We start from the raw sequence: 18,027 nt of genomic DNA on the forward strand, positions 1-18,027 counted from the left end.
GTACAGCCCCCGGTACTGGCCGACGTAATCCCAGTATCGGCCGACATGGTGTGCTACCTGGGAGTATGCCATGAGATGCTTTCAACAGAGCTGGTTAGGACTTGAGTTCACTCAGGAGCTACCCGAAAACAAATCTATCAGATTCCTTGATCTTCCCTTAGATTTAAAGGTGGCCACGTCTGCTGGCGGTACCAAGCTCGGTCCTGCAAAGGGTGTCTTCCGTTCGTATCCGGACACTCAAAGGACGTCAAACGATGGGTTAGCCACGACAGCACTAACATCTACCTTAAAGAAGTCATGTGAACACCCGATCGGGAAGTGTTTTGACACTCAGATATCTAGGCCACTTGATTCTGGGTATCCGGAAACACTACTGGCATCAATATGCGAAAAAATCTCCCAGAGTTGAAGCGCGGACAGGAAGGCATCGAGTGAACAAAGAAAAATACTGGAAATTCCATAGTGGTAGCACCTTACCTCCATGGCATCACTCAGCGGCTAAAAAAGATCGCAGGCCGGCAAGGGGTCTAAGTGATAAGCTCCGCGCTGAACAAGATGTATTCTACTTGCGGCCGGGTAAACGAAAACAAACGTAGGCACCGAGAAGCACGTAACATCGCACACAAAACAATAAACAAGGTACGCCGAATGTCAAAAAGAAGTAATTTATAACATTTCATTAACATCTGGAAGGTGTTATACTGTGCAGACAGGGCGCTGTTTTAATGATAGAACCAGAGAACATGCCAAATCTCTGCAAAACTTGACAGCAGCAGACACCTTGCAGCCCATTGTCGCGGATGCCAATGCGAGGCAGTGTTGTGCAACATCAAAATCGTGGTGCGACATAAACATCAACTCGTCCGTGAAGTGCTGGGAGCCCTAGCCATCGAAAAAAAGGCGAGGACTGTGGTAGTGCCCCTTCCCTTGCACTACACAACTCAACGAAGATTTTTCTCCGGAATAACGTGAGTTCCAGGCAAAGGTAGAAGAAAAGAAAGATCGCTTAAAAAAGACAGAAGAGAAGGAATAAGAACATTCCGACAGCAGAAAGGTCGATGCGTTGTAGAAAAATAAATTCAGAACTAAGTGTAAAGAAAACGAAGACCTAAATCAATTGTGAAGATTTAAACCATTTTAAGATAGTGTAAAGAAAAAAACCATCATCAAGGATTAGCAGAAAACAAAGAGGCATTATTATTGTTGCTGTTCCAGTGGTGCCATAGTTATCATATTATCTCTGTGTGCTTTTCATGTGCAGCTGACCCCATTCGCAAGTCGATATCATCTGCATACATTTTGATAAAGCGTTTGATAGGGTACCACACAGAAAACTATCAAAATCAAATTTCTTTGGACTACGTCAGATTATTATTAACTGAGTACGACTTACTATTCTAAACCAGGGGTCTTTACGCTTTTTGACTAAAGGGCCGTATTAGGCATCTTCCGCGCTCATCAGCATGAAGAACAAAAAGTTATTATAAACGAAGAAAAACTAAAATAATAAACCCAACCAAGAATTTAAGCAGGAAAGTGAATTCTAAAGCAAGTACAAAAATTTAAAAAAAAAACCTAAGTTGGATGAATACACTTATTTCAGTTTGAAATTTAATAGTTAGTTAGTTATGAAGTTACACAACAGTTATGACCACAAAAATTCGCCAAACATTAAACAAAACGCGTGGAAACTTTCGCAAATTCGCGCAGTGCAAAAGAAAAATGAAATGAATAAAACTAATGCTGGCACGATGTACATAAGAACACCACGGCATTTTACATAGTTACAAAATTGAAACATGAAACCTGAAACTAAGAATGGTGACACTGGTGATGAAAATTTTCAATCGTGGCAAAAGAACCCCGTTAAAATGCAGTTACTTTCAGGTCAAACGTCTTCAGGACGATTGTACTACCCGTTCAACAGCAAACTCTCCGTAACAACTAACATCACTAAATGTATATCTTGACCGTTTAGAGGAATCGCGCTACACGTGTAATCTAAAAATACACTTTGTAAAGTTTTTATATGCCCATATTTATAAGAAGCGGAGCTTCCTTGTGGTTCGATATTTCTATGGTGACAAAGAGCTGGAAATAGTGCAAGATTTCAAGTATCTCGGGGCTACTTTCCCAGCAGATTTGAAGCGGAGTAAACGCATTGATACCACCTGCTTAAGAACATAGAGGAATGTATGCTTGCTAATGAAGAAATGAAAGCACGCAACCAGACAAGTTAAAACTGGCTCGTATGGAACATACATAAACCCCACCTTAGGAGACAGTTGTGACATATGGTACCCTTATACCAAAATATTGATAAATTGATAAAAAAGAGGGTGCAAAGGCAATCTTTCCGGTTTATTCACTCCAACTACACGAGAATGACACCTTGAACGGAAACGCTCCAATCGAGCAATCTACAACCATTTCAGACAAGGCGAAAAATCCAACGCTTAAAATAACTTTTTTTAAATTATTAACCGCAAGTTTAATTTTACTCCAAATATATATATTCGCCCAGCAGGTAAGAAGGGTCAGGCAGATTACACTAATCCAAAACAATCCAAACGTCCTACAGTCGAAGCGACCTTTTCAAGCAATACTATTTTTTTTATAAGACCGATTGAAGCCAGGAGCCGACTGCGGAACAAGATCGTCTATGTAGAAACGGCACCCCAGCCTTTGAACTTTAATCACTCTGCTGTTAACCTGTTAGAGTGACAAACTTGTGCTGCGTACGTGTTGATATGTTTTAATTGCCAACCGCTCCCTGCATTGATGTGTGTATGTTTGTAACGGATACCCTCTGAGCAATGTCACTCAAGAGAATGTTGATAGTATTTTCAAATAAATAAATAAAGACAAAATATAGAGCTACTCTAAAGTGCTCCTGCATAGCTTCAGTCTCGTTTTGATTGGTTTACTAGGCAAACCCACAGCGCAATAAAATATTCATTTGAGAGATTCCTTAACAACGTGATCTAGTGTACCGTGATTACTTTTTTGAGCCTAAAGAAGGAAAAGGGAAACTTCAAAATGGATTTCTACTGCTCTGGAATTTATTCTTCGTTTGAGTACTTACTGATCTCGTTATTGAATTCAGCGTAAAAAGCATTTGCCACTCCCACACCTTTTGACCACCTGGACAATTTCATAAAAGAATTGTAACTCTCTACAATAGTAACAAATAAATCAAAGAAAACAAGCATTGACAATACTCACTCATCTTCTTTCTTATATGGTTTTCGTAAACTTAGAAGTTTTAGAATGTGGCTATTTAGATTCAGGCCGTTCAGAACATTCAGAAATGAATGGTTTAAAGAAACTGCAGGCACCTATAAAAAAAACATAATTATAATTTGCATAATGCATGATGTATGATGCAAGATCCTTCTTGAGCTTATAAAGGAGGCATTTGTGAAATGTGTACTGCGTATGAAATTAGGTTTTCCTGTTTACTTGGCATCAGGTGCGAACTGTGAAGCGGGTGTGAATTATGCAGCAGGTGCGTACAATTCAAGGAAAACATTTTTTTAACCAGAATTTGCCTTGAGCAGACTATCCACTGTGAGTCTACTCAAGCCTGAAGATAGGGTGTGATTTATGCAGCAGGTGCGTACAATTCAAGGAAAACATCTTTTTTAACCAGAATTTACCTTGAGCAGACTATCCACTGTGAGACTACTCAAGCCTGAAAATAGGGTGTGATTTATGCAGCAGGTGCGTACAATTCAAGGAAAACATTTTTTTAAACCAGAATTTGCCTTGAGCAGACTATCCACTGTGAGACTACTCAAGCCTGAAGATAGGGTGTGATTTATGCAGCAGGTGCGTACAATTCAAGGAAAACATTTTTTTTTTAACCAGAATTTGCCTTGAGCGGACTATCCACTGAGAGACTACTCAAGTCTGAAGATAGGGTGCTCACATATTGCATATCTAAAGATAATTACGTTAAATTCACTTTGCCTTCGACTCAAGTATTTATTTATTTCATCTGTACTCTTTTAAAGTTCAGTGTTGTTGATGAAAACCCTCTATATTCGGCCAGCCGCATGTACAGGGTGCTTGTTTTTGAACTCGAACATTTATTTTTATAAAAAGGAGGTGAGGGCTAGGTGAGTGCCGGTCTTCGCCCTGTTTTTATCAAGCAGGACAAAAACTAGATGAGGGAATAATCGTCATGATACGTTGGCTCAATAACTATATATTTTTTAAATTAATTTTAAATATTTTTTTAAGGAAATACGTTTAAATTGCAGTATTGACGGAAATTATTATTACAGGACAGAACGATGGATAGGTGTAGCAGTACTACATAAGTTTTTTAGGATTTAAGTTATCAACTTTCACGTTTTTATTCCAATTTAAAAATTGCCCGCAAAAAGGGTGCCGCAGCTCTGCCGACACTGTCGCTTGGAAGAGTGACGCAGTCGTTTCAGTCACGTGTTCACTATCTCAGCAGTGTGTTCCTGGTCGGTGCGCCGACGACACGCGTCGACGTGACCGAAACGACCACGTCAGTCTACTAAGCGTCAATCTGGGCAGGGCTGACGCCCATTTTGCTACTGCACCTTTACATTTTTTTATTGATCTTTCCTTTGAGAGCTATTGCCGTCACTAGGATATATACGTAAAGCCCCTAGATTGTGTTTGCTTTTATCTTGCAGGTAGCGTCAAACACGCCAGCGCACAAGGCTCGTTTCTAAAGCCGCCCTTGGAGGCGAATGGCGGCGGAGCACCCTCTCGTGGCACGTGTCTTGTGCGTTTCCACAATTGTTGGCAGTACTGGTAAAAACGCCTTTATTAAGGAGTTTTAGATATACAAAATGCGCAGAGTCATCTACTAGGCGCGAGAAGATCAAGATCCGCCATCTTGATAGAGTCAAGAGATGCTGCTGGACAGGTTCGTGCGCGCTGGTATGTGCTCCGCGATTTTCTTTTTCTTCCTGCTAGACGTCATGAAATGGCTGTGTCCCTCTCTGCAAGCAAGGTGGCGCCAACGACGGCAATGGGAACAAGGTATGTGTCAGAAATGTATCGTTTATTCGTTTGATATATTTATCCGAGCCCTTGAGCAGTTTGCACGAGGAAACCACCGTCGGGTTTTCCTTTTTATTTTGGCAGTTGAAATCATATCGCTAAAAACTACGTATGTTTTGAAAATAACTCTTTGGGGGAACTAAAATGGGTGGTGAAACTTTGCGTTCTTTAATTTGCTGTTCGAAAATAACGCATAAAGGCGCCGGTGTCATGCTCGTACTAGCAGTCTCGTGCACAAAAGTATGCTAACTATCGCTAATAAAATGCACTGTAGGAAAGGGCACGGCTGTTTTCAACGTACAGGATTTGTGTGTATCGGGGACTGCAACCTTGCAAGAGGAAACTATGATGGCGCAAACCTTTTAACTTCCTTCTCTACTGCGATGCATTCACGACGAGTGCTTTAAATCGCGGCGAATTTCTGATAGTGAATCATTCTATTGCTTGTAAGCTTCTTTGTTACACTTCGGTGGCTGCGAAGGTACTGCTCTAACCTACATAAAGCCTCACTCACAGCAAGGTGCGAGCCCCGTGGTGAGCAAACGTTCCCTAATGATTTTACCGTTTCGCGTCTTTGCAACTTGTCAGTGCACTGAAGTGCCACTATGATGTCCTAAGTGCATGTAAACTACAAAAACGTCTACAGTGCCGCCTTTGCAGTGACTGCGACGCTTCTGAAAGTGTCTTCTCTGCGCGAGTTTTCATGCACACAACGAATTTTGCGAAGCCAAGTTCTCAAATTTGTCCTTTCGCGTGCGCAAAACACAATTTGTAAGATAGGAAGTACAGTGAAAGGTGTCGACGTGCCTCGGAAGTAAATGTGGCGACTCAAATCTGAGGTGGGATGCTCCCGATTTTAAACGAACACGCATAGAAGCGAAATGTTCATAAATGGTGCGTTGCTTCCAAAACACACTTTCAGCAAGTTTAACGTCCTTGGCCCACGTTCATATGCAACAGTACTTACATACCTTGAATCGCAGACCTGTGTCGACACCGATGAGGGCCGCGTGCACGCTCCGAAGGCAAAACACGTTCGACTTTCTCTGCTGGCGAGACGACGTCGCTGTCGACGCGCACAAGTTGCGAGCGTATCGTCATAAAGACCACTTATAGCTTTTAAATTTTTTCGCGGCATGCTATGGTTTACTTCGTAAAATTCCATCGTTGCGTCAATCCTCCGGCGGCCTACATGGTTCATGAACGCGCTGAAGCGGCTCTCCGGCTCTCCCAATTGGACTTAACAAAGATGGCCGATATGAAGCTTGCACTGAATGTTGCGAGACGTGCTAGCAATTCGTACATCTCCTCTAATGCCGTTGCAACATGACCCTAAAAAGTAATAACTGAAAAGTTCACGAACGGATTTTAGTTTATATAGCCTGCTTAGCATGACGACTTTCCTTTCAACTAATGTCACCCAAGCTTCATAAATACATTGTAAAGAGGGCACGTGTCTAACTCTCACTCGGTTTAAAGAGACAGTTGGAATTAAAATTAAACACCCTGTATACAAAACATCAGAAAAATGCAGCCTATAGGTTGTATTCTATATCTATGCAACCTCGGTATATATCAAGACTAGAACGCCTGAAAATACCTAGAACACAGAAACAAATCTCACCACAGTATGAAAGATTATTATTCTGTAATCGACGTAATATAACTTACGTATTCGTAAAAGCCATTAAGATACGTCTCGTTCAGTATCCAAGAAGGGTAACCAATTTTTGCTACCATTTTTTGAAGCTGAAATGAATGACATCATTAGTACATGCTCACAATACGGATAAGGGTCAGTACCTTCTCCATTGCTTCCTTACGTGTAGAGTTATCCATCCATGTATTATTTTCAAGCATCTCTACAAAAGTACTTTTAAGCACACCTACTAATGTGTCCATCTGATGAAAAAAAAAATCATCTTAAGAGAAATTTTAATATTTAATCGCAAGAATTTCACCTGTATAATTTATATCTTCGCCCCATATTTTGTGAAATATCCCAAGATACAAAATACGAGTAATGTACTGTTTTTATCACAAAACAATCGGTCGCTTACGCGAAACGCCAACTCCACACTTTTTTTTCTTCTTTGTACTATATTTGGCATAGCCTGGCCCCTGCTCCCATGCAGTTTCATATATAGCAAAATGAACAACGAAGCAAGATTCTAAAGCACTGTAAGCAGCTTACAAACTATACATTCTAACGTTGATCAGATTACACAAGTTGAGGTGACCACTAAGTCGTCGTCGTCGTCGGCGCAGCTCGAGCTAATGGATTGAGCTCGAGCACATTCAATCTGCGATGTGATTAGCTAGAATCTGGCGATGTCTCTTCGGCCTGTCTTGCAGTAATAAACAGTTAAGTAGTAACCGACTCACCGAATTACTACATTGGCGACGAGGGTCAAGACAAGAGCGGACTGAACAGGAGTAGATCACATTTATGCAACGAGGATGGTGGAGAATTCTACCCATCGCTTATATGGTTTCGAGACATTCCGCCCGACGAGGAGCATTGGAGACTGTATCATATGAGGTTTCAAGCTTGTCTTGATGTCGATGAAGTTATGGTGGACGCTGACAACAACTTATATCGTTTCAGTTCGTGCCGAGACATTCAAGATGCTGAATAGCTTCTCGAATAAAGCGTATCAGGAGCTAGTAAAGAAACTAAGAGGAACACATAACATCTAACAAATTGAAATAATTCAAACGGGCGAAACTATTTTCGGCTCGTCAGGAAGGAAAACTAAAACCTTCCTTGCAGAGCTCTCACATTTTGTTAGCACCTGTTCGCCTGTCTTGATATTTCTGACCTTTAAATTTGCCTCAAATGACCTTGCATTGAATGACCTTGAATTTGCATTTTCTATTTTTGCAATGCTGTTGCACAGAAAGTGTTTTTGTATAATTTATTTTCTTTCCCTTTTTGTGAACGCCACTCGATATATTTCGTCCATTGACCGTAGTACAAACTTGTGTAGAAGTCACGTGTTTTAGACTATTCGACTATTCCGTGAAAATATTTATAATTCTTATGTTTTAGTTTTTCTAGGCTACTGAATATTGATCAATTGGTTGTTTTTATTTTGATTAGGTTTGACTATTGAATGTATTTGAATTTTTCGTATAATGTGTCTTTTTTCCGTCTTTATGTGGCCCGCTGAACAACCAGAAGGGGCGAATCCTTGTCAGGCACTTGTGCATATTGCCTTAGGCCCGTCTGCAGAAGAATTCGGAGACACAAATATAAATGAAAAAGAAATAAGAATAAATCGGTCAAATACTTCATACCAGTGCTTCGAACAATCATCACCAACTGCGAGTATGCACCTGAAGCCGATGCCCAATGCTGCACACTTTTGAAAGCATTCATCGCCAGTCTCCGTGACACAGGCGTCCGTGCTCGCATGGCACTCGAGAGTCCAGAAGGGTCTCACTCTTGACGGTGCACTCCGCCTGGCCGAGTCCTACCCAAAAGCCGAAGCGGAGTCACAACGCCTAGACGGAGGAGACCACTCTGCGCTGCTCGTCGAATAGGTGAAGCAGTTTACTTCTGGACAGTGTTGGGTAAAGTACATCTAAAAGGTACTTCAAGTAAAGTACAAAGTAAATGAGACGTGGTATGCTTCAAGTAAAGTAGTAAGTACACTGGATGCGATGTACTTGGAACTAAAGCACTATAAATGCAATGTACTTTCAATGTACAAATATTTTAACACAATCTTTAATGATGCCCTTTCATTTCCCTAAACAGTGATTTTTTAAATGGTATGCATCGCTCAGGGGTAATCAGAGGTGCATGACCTATTTTCAAAACGGCTGCGAATATTTGGTAAAGTCAAGTGGCCACAGAGTAATTTTTTTCAGGAGCTTAGCCAAATTGAGAAGTTCCTCTTCTGAAGTTGGCGCCGCTTGCGCTGGATTGTTGCACCCAAGGTGGTTACACTAGGAGAGAGCATGACGTCCGCCCCCTAGCCTTTGCAAGCAATTTTCTCATAGAGGAGTGTACTCGCAAGCAAACGGTTATATTTAATCATAATGCGACACCTGAGATTGGGGTGCGAAAAAATTAAGGAACTTTCAGGTCGAAGAAAAAGACAAACAATATTGTCTTTAAACATTTTTACGTTCTCCATCTGTTGTATTTTTCTTTGACTTGGAAGTTTAACATTTCCGCACCACAGTTTCACGCGCTTCATTGTGATTAATTTTGGTTACCTGATATTTTACACCTCCTTGCTTGCGCTGACCGACCGAAAAGTAGCGAGGTAGAAAAGCTACGGGAAGGCCGCCCCAGAACAAAGGGAGCGATGCGTAGTCTGCACACGTTTCTGCTGAGGGTAGAATATCCCTCCCTGTATTTCTTCGAAGTTCACAAAACATCATTTTGTGATACAAATTTAACAAAAACATATTTAGATAATGTACTTTGAAGTCTGGAATTGTTCTTCCCCAAGAAAGTAAAAGAAAAAAAAATACTTTAAGTAAAGTACACGTACATACTCCGAGAATGTACTTCAAGTAAAGTACAAGTTTCCTAAACCAACTTGAAGTAGTACTTTAAGTACAATGTACTTGAGGTACTTCCCAACACTGCTTCTGCACCACTCAAGTGTATCCCATGCCACAATACCAACCACTCGGAATGCGCCTGACGCTTCCGAGATGAGTTATGCATCAGGTCGTGATGTTTCAACCCTCAGACTGTCAATGGAACTTGAAGACAAATTAAAAAGAACAGCATGAAGGTGAGACAAGCGTCTGAAGCTCAGCTAATAAAATTTATTTCATGCAACGTTTCATATCCTTCTCCAAAGTCGTCCAGAACGTAGAAAGAAAAGAATACACCATTTTGTTTTCAATTTCACTGAACTTTAAGTCAGGTTTTACGATGTAGACGACCTTGGGAGAAGGTTATAAACAGACTTGTACGTAATCCGTTACAAGTAACGAAATTACTTGTAATCCCTTACATTTATCGGTAATTTAGTAACGGAATACTTACATATTTTGTAGAGTAATTTTAAAGGAATTCGCTTACATTTTTTACGTAACGGATTCCTTGTAATCCGTTACATTGTTTTTCAAGACCAGCCCCCTTCCCTCCCCCTTCACCCTTCTAAAGAAAAAGATCGTTTTCATTTGGATAATGTTGAGCGCAGTGACACTGTCACGCGAATTGACTAGCGCAAAGGGAGGCTTGGCACTCTTCAGTTCCGCAAAGCCTTTTTTTTTGCAACACCAAGCCCCTGAATTTATTTTTTAGACCCTATAAACACTGTCAAAAGATCCGAATAAACATTTCTAGAAAAAAAAGGGGGGGGGGCAAGTTATGTCCGCTTTTTTTAGTGTCTTTGTTTTTGCTTGGCGATCGAAGGCGGGGGGGGGGGGGGGAGGGGGAAGGAACATACCAAGTGGTTGTATGTCTCATTGAGAAATTCAAGGCGGTAACAATGTCCTTCTAGGTTATAGTGACTAGAACCATTTTCATAATGTCACAGCACGAGACAACGCTCCATCTATCCTAAAATCCACTAAAAGAGATGTGATAATATGTGAAGGTGTTATTGCCACAAACATCCTCGTTCGTCGATGGCCACTTATCATCTTCTCATAGAAAACAGGATGCATTTTGTTCTGCTTCTTTCACCTTATTAAACCCTGTTTTAAAAGCTACTTCCTTTTTTTGTAGTCCAATTTCTAGGGTTGGCCCACTTTATTTGTAAATTCTAGCCAGGTCATCTGCATCTGAGTTACCCTTTTTGTGAGTCAGCTTTTTGCGAGCACTTTGAAAATGGTAATCGTCTTCCTTTTTTTCCTCTTCCTGTTTTTACCCCAGCAGGACGCATCTTATCTCAAGCTGATTTTTTTACAAGTAAAACATTATGGTGGCTGACGTAGACTTGATATTCTGGGCCTGAGGATAGCGTGAATCTCTTGAGTGGGGCCATAGCACGGCTTACTTAGTTCTCGGACCTTGGCTGCCCGTGGCATCAGCGTACGTTTATCTGGAGAACACCGGAGTAAACTGCAGTCGGTCCGTGCTCCGTGCGTTTTTGAACGGCACCAAAAAGGTGCACATAGCAAACTTGCGTTTACATTTCCTTGTTTTAACCAACGTTCTAATTATTGTTGTTATGACTGTCCTGTTTTTTTCTCTTTGTTTTTTTTTCTCTCGATAACTTACATTTAAACATTGGAGACTTTGTCTTATTCACCTACGTCTTAACCGAGGCTCGACCTGTTCCGAACCAAAGGAAGAATATCGAGCCAAACCTTATTTATTATTTAATTATTACCTTACTGTTACCAACTCTAACAAAAACTCTCGAATATCCTGCAACGGCTGCAACGACGAAACTTTGCTCTATCTTCGAGGTAAATAGTACTTCCATTGCTTCGCTGAGAAAGCTCAATGCAGAGCATGAAGCATTCGTGAGGAACAATATGGCATCCCCATCCAGTGCCTCAGTTCAAATGGTGTCCAGCGTAGCAGTCGACATATTGAGTAAGAAATAACGCAAAATGTCTGACGAGACTTTCGAGAGTCAGCTGTTGCTGAAAATACATAAGATCAAAAAATCGAACAGGTGGCAACAATAACAACTTGAATAACCTTCTTCCCTTTGTTTCTCAATTGAGGAAAATAATGTTGAAAGGAACGCCACGAAAGTAACGGATTACTTTTGAGCGTAACGGTCACTTACTATTATGGGAGGGTAATTGTAAATGTAATAAATTATCTTTTAGCCTTGAGTAATTGTAAATGTAATTCCTTACTATTTTTCAGTAACGTGTACAAGTCTGGTTATAAAAGCCTTGTTTTAAATAAATTTTGTTATATGAGTTTGAGTCGTTTGTCATCCCTTTCTTTGGTTTATTCTAAGTTACTTCCAAGTTTCCTCCCGGTCTCGTTGTTTAAAAAATAATTATTAATACGCACGAGCTCGCCTGCACGTTGAGCATTTGTTCATGAGTCATGCAATGGCCGTGTTAAAGGGTAACTGCCAAGTAAAGAAAACTTTTTTTTAAACAGCCTAAATGGGACAAGCATGTCACAAAACAAATCTTCCGCGAATAATTTTTTTAGCTATGTTTACGTTATAGGACGTAGCTTAGTCGGAGTAAGAACCTCTTCACATTTCAAACTCCCGCTCTTTTGACCCGCGCGGAGAAGTGCGCCCCGCCCCTAGCTCTTGGATTTGCTCTAGGGTTGACTTGGCTGCGGAGTTGAACGACTTACGCAGCGCCTCGAATTCCGGTGATTCTTCTCAAAGACACGCCGCGGGGGGGGGGGGGGGGGGGGGGGGGGGGTGAGGGGATGCCGACGTACTCTGGAAGCTAGAGCGAGTTTCCGTTCGTAGTTTTTCTTTGGTCGGAGAAAATCTGGTAACAACGTACGTTGAACATGGCGCCGGTGTTCTTTTGGATTGACGGAAATCGAGAAGCTCTCCGGTTTGCGAGCATATATAGCGAAGTCTTGACCATAGAAGTTCCCCTGTGATGTTCCCGAAAGACGGAAAGTATCATTCGTAATCGTCGTGTGTGCTTTAAAAGCGAAGGGCGTCGCAGGGTCCAACGTTCACGACAGCGGTGCTTTGACTTCGGCGATCTCGCTGTGTTTTGTACAACACCTCGATGCGACAAAGAACTGAAACGTTCATGGTGTGTAGTGTGGAGCTTGGAAGTAGAAACCCACACTAATACGGAGCGCCAAGTGGTTGTTGTGGGGTTGAGGTTCAACGTGTTCACACTTGGTTCAGTCCCGTCGTCGTCAGCTGATTCGGTCCAGCTGGTCCGGTAGGACGCAGCGGGCGTCTTTAAAAGTAAATCTTTTTTCGTTCCGTTTTAAAATGTGAAAGATTTCCGGCGCATACCGTTAGTAAAAAGCTACCGGTGTTTTCAGAAAAAATTACATCATTTTAAATGAACAATGGACTCCAGATTGTTGTCCTAATTCTGCCTTTTTTATGCTTTGTGTTGTTGGACTGCGTTTGCACAGCGACGTGTTTGCACCGCGACGCACACCGCTCAAATAGATGATTCGGTTCTGCAAGCGACCGGTTATACAGAATTTGAGGGAAACATAAGTCACCGCCGATATTTTTCTGTAAATCTCTTGCGAGGTTTTTGCGGTCATCATGCGGTGTGAATAAATTTGGGCAAGATTTCCTACCTGCCCACAGATGCATGAACTGAGACCAGTTTTTGCATAGTGAACTTAGTGCTTCTTTTTTAAATTGGGTAGACGTGTTGGTGCATTTATTATGGCACAATCACTTCAGAGTTCAGAAATTCGGGAGGGCGAGCAAGCTTTCCCAACTTTATCTCTTTTCTCTCTGGCACTGCCGATAGTTCCAGGTTGCAATTTCAGTAGACATATTGTCACGGGTGTGACAATATGTCTACTAGCAGCTACAACTGCTCTAAAGCAGGTAAAAGACTCAGAATTCAGGACGCTGCGGACTCCTTGTTTTGCGTTTTTCGCAAGGTGACTGAGAAAATGCTTTTGCGAGTAATGCGGAATATGCAAACAATTTTGTTATGCCCGTCGTTTGCGTCTGTCCACCAAAATGAATAAGATGATCTACAAAGGTGCAATCACAAGCCAAGCGGGCATGGAAACAGCTTAGGAATGCATGGTTCTAACGCTGTGTGCATCCTTGTGCAGATACTGGCATCGCTGTTCTTCCTGCGGCTTTGGTCACCGTTACTTCAACCAGTCATCGCCACCCAGTCAGCAAATAGTCAAGTGTTGCTTGGCCTTCCGGACAACATTGTCGGCGGGCCCTTCGGTGCTCCTGCAGATTGGCCGCAACCGCAGCGTGTCTTCACTCCGTTCGAGAGGGTTTCCGCATCAACATCGACATCGTCACTCACCGATGTCCTGGCTTTAAAACCGCGGAGCGCCCTTGGATGCTTCAGTGCGCATGGAAACAGCTTAGGAATGCATCGTTCTAACGCTGTGTGCATCCTTGTGCAGGTTGGTTCTCTTCCATGATTACGCGCTAAGAAAACTAACAACCATTGCCTTTTGCTGTTTGCGTGCTCAAATGTTTTTCTCGCATTACTTCTAGAGTGTGTTGAGGTTTTGAGGTCACTGTTATTACTCTCTGGCGACGGAGAGCTTAACCCCGGCGCCATGACTCTAGCTCAAGCGACGCAACTAGCTGATGTATGGAAGCAGCTGCAAGACATTAATACTCGTGCCATAAAGTCATAGGAGGGGCAGAGCAGTTTAAGAAAAACCATGGAAGAAATAAGAAAAAGCAATCCATTAAAGCAAACATTAACGAATTTGGAAGTCGACTCGTCCTTGCTGAAAGTATGGTTTCTGCGCTTGAAATAGTCGACCACGACCTTCAAGAGATGCAGGGCGTCACTGAGGCTTTGCAGAACGATAACGTTAACTTACTCGAGCGTCTTAATGACCTGGAAGATCGTTCAAGACGTGAGAATCTCATTATTTATGGTCTTTCCTATGTTGCGTCAGAAACATGGGCGGAAAGTGAAACAACAGTTCTCGAGCTTATTTACCGTTCCCTTCAACTCCAGGTTACCCCAGATTGCATTGAGCGCGCACACCGAATCGGCTAATTTATTCCTAACAGAGGTTGCCCGCTAGTTATAAAGTTTTCTTCCTTTAAGATCAAGGACAAGGTACTCTACTCGCGACTAAAATTAAAAGGAAGCACGACGTATGTCACCGAAGATTTTTCTCCCGCTACTAATTGCCGGAAAAAAACTAATCGAATTTGGTAAAGCTACGAATTGGCTATATCAGCTGCGGTATAACAAGCTGCATGTCAACAAAAAATGCTACATGTACAACGCGACTACTGATACGGTTTTTCGAGTTCGGTTACGCCCCCGATGTGCGCGCGAGAGATAACACAGATTGTTCCAACTAACCTAACACCTGCATCATCATAACGAGTTACGAGGGGTGAGGGTCGTACTGATAAAAACAAACATTTGTCAGTACTTGTTTATAATATGAGGAGTCTGCTGCGTCATAGAGATGACTTGTACTCTGCTGTAGACTTATCCACTGCTGATATTATGGTTTTAACCGAAACGTGGCTTTCCTCTTGTGTTAAAAATTCCGAAATATTTTGTTGTGAAAAAAGTTTCAAGGTTTATTGTTTCGACAGAGGTGAAAGGACAGGTGGCGGTGTGGTAATCCCAATTGCAAGTCATATTGAATCGTTTTGCGTGCGCCTGAATAGCGAATTGGAAATAAGATGGGTTTGTTTGCATTTTAATCACCAGAAACTTATTTTGGGTGTATGCTATCGTCCGCCATTTAACAATCATTCCTTCGTTACCAGTCTTCATGACGCAATAAACTCATTATTAATACGCTTTCCTTCCGTTCCAATCATTCTTTTAGGTGACTTAAACTACCCAAATATAGTCTGGACTGGCTTGCATGCTTACCAACACCCATTTTCATCAGACGCGACTGACTTCATAAACTTGTGTAACGATTTCAGCTTGAGTCAATTGATGACTCTTCCTAGTAGAATTACCCATACAACAGCCAACATATTGGATCTAATTTTAACAACGTCATCTTTAATATCTTCAATTAGCAACTTGCAGGGCATAAGTGATCATTCAATAATACATTTTGTCATCGATGTTCCTGTTAGAAATGCTCCAAAGATTCAGAAAAAAATACGCGACTATGCTAAAGGTAACTATGCTAAAGGTAACAATGAACTTTCTCTTTTTCTTGATGATTACTTGCCGCTCTTTTCGGAACGCTCAATTCAGGAAAATTGCGAGTTATTTAAAATCCAGGTTGTGCACCTTACTAGTACATATATACCTTTGCGCAATATTTCCGTTATCCCGCAATCACCATGGTTTAACAACACATTAAAAAGGCTTTCTAACAAGAAAAAACAAAAATTTTGAGCAGCTAAATTTTCAAGTGTTTATTCTAAATGGTCTGCATACCATATTGCTGCCAATAATTATAAAAGTGCTGTTGAAAATGCGAACGCTACTTATTTTAATGTAACCTTACCAACAATTTTAACAAGCAACCCAAAGCAGTTTTGGAATGTAATTAATCGAAATGAAAAATCGTCAAAATCATGGTTTAGTTGTTCTGGAAATGCTGTGCCTTTTAATTAATGTGCCCTTGTTTTGAACTCCGCCTTTGTCGCTTAATTTTCAGACGTTAACGTGTCATCTTTACCTCCATTTCAACATATTGGATTTGTTCATATGTACCCGATCGCTATTGATGCTTGTGGAATTGTTAAAGTAATCGATAATTTAAAAATATCGTGTTCTGCGGGAGTCGATGCTATTAATTCAAAATGCCTAAAAAGCAGTGTGTCGAACCGAAAAGATACGGGTTCGGTTACGGTTCAGGTTCAGGTAAATTTATTTTGTTCCGGTTCAGTTCCGGTTCGATTAATTCGATCCGCGAACCGGTTCGGGGCGCTGAACCGGTTTGCGAACCGGTTCGGAAATTATAAATGACAAATTGCAACATCAAAATAAATTACAAATAAAACATCGGAAATCAGCACATACGAAACGGGATACATCGTAGTGTAAGGCTCAAGGATTTCTACCAGAAATGGTTTCTTTATGTGCACTTAAAGGTTACCTCACCGACGTTTACGCATTCGGAATTCATCTAATTGGGTCCGACGCAGTAGCTGTAAAATCCACGACCTCCTTACAAACCCACTTACAAGTAGAACTCGCTAACTATCCCGCCACCTCGGCGTGTAAGCGATTGAAGGAACAGTGGGGAGAAAATACACCTTTCTGTATTTGAACTAGCCTTCAGTAACTCAAATTAGACCCTTAACGAAGTTTTAATTAAACAAGATACGGAATATGAAAAACACTTCACCGAACGCAACGCCAGAAGGACGTAATAGGATAAATATTAAAATAGAAGAGTTCGCTGTCTCACAAATATGTTAGCTTCTAAGTGCCTATACGAAACCGGATGCATTATTATCAAACTCCACAGCCTTCTCTTTTCTCATTGCGATGGAAGCAAGCTTCAAGAACTTGCGCTTTCTAGAAACGTGTTATGAAATGAGCACACAGCAGCATTTAGGATTTACGAGATTGTAGGAAAATAAAATCCCGTGACGCGATTTTTTTTTTTTGCACAGCCTTCCAATTTTCTTTTTTCCGTGCAAGCCGCGACCAGCGCAATACTGGTTCCTATGTCAAGATTCATGGATGCAGCGTTTGTCAAGATTCATGGATGTAGCGTTTATATTCCTAAGACTGATTGAAGAAGAAAAATATGTTAGCGAGGGTGTGTGTCAGTTGACGGCACTTAAAAAACAAATGGCATTGATAGCACATTCATTGTCAACAGCGCGTGGCCGAACCGTTTTGACGTGAGCCGGTAACCGTTATTTTTTTTTTCGGTTCAGCTCCGGTTCGGGTTTATCGCGATAACAATATAACGGTTCGGGTTCGGGTTCAGTTCCGGAAAAAATACCGGTTCGGTTCCGGTTTTCGGTTCGGTTCGGTTCCGGCTCGACACCCTGCTAAAAGTACCAAAGAATATTCTTCTATAATACTTTCTATATATTTAATCAGTCTCTTAATTGTGGGTGTTTGCCGGAAGACTGGAAGGTGGGAAAGGTGGTGCCGATACACAAAACGGGTGATCAACATTCTCCTTCTAATTACCGCCCCATATCGCTAACAAGCATCCCATGGAAAATTCTTGAGCACGTCATTTTTTCACATTAAGTAAACTTCTTGGAGTTTAACAACTTCTTTTCTACCGCCCGACACGGTTTTCGTGAGTCATTTTCGTGTGAAACCCAGCTACTAACCTTCACTAACGACCTTTACCTTATTCTTGATCGAAGTTCCCAAGCTGACTGCATATTCCTCGATTTCGCTAAAGCATTTGATAAGGTATCACATAATCTACAACATCATAAACTAAGAAAACTCAGTATTGATTCCGGT

At 41.5% G+C, this 18,027-nt stretch overlaps 1 pseudogene; it reads right to left on the reverse strand.

Moving 5' to 3' along the window:
• The window catches only part of LOC120847349, a 191,450-nt pseudogene that overhangs the window by 59,774 nt on the left and 113,649 nt on the right, over nt 1–18,027 (reverse strand).

This window comes from Ixodes scapularis, unplaced genomic scaffold (genome assembly GCF_016920785.2).
Source record: "Ixodes scapularis isolate PalLabHiFi unplaced genomic scaffold, ASM1692078v2 ptg001946l_1___fragment_3__unscaffolded, whole genome shotgun sequence".
Classification (NCBI taxonomy): Eukaryota; Metazoa; Arthropoda; class Arachnida; order Ixodida; family Ixodidae; genus Ixodes; species Ixodes scapularis.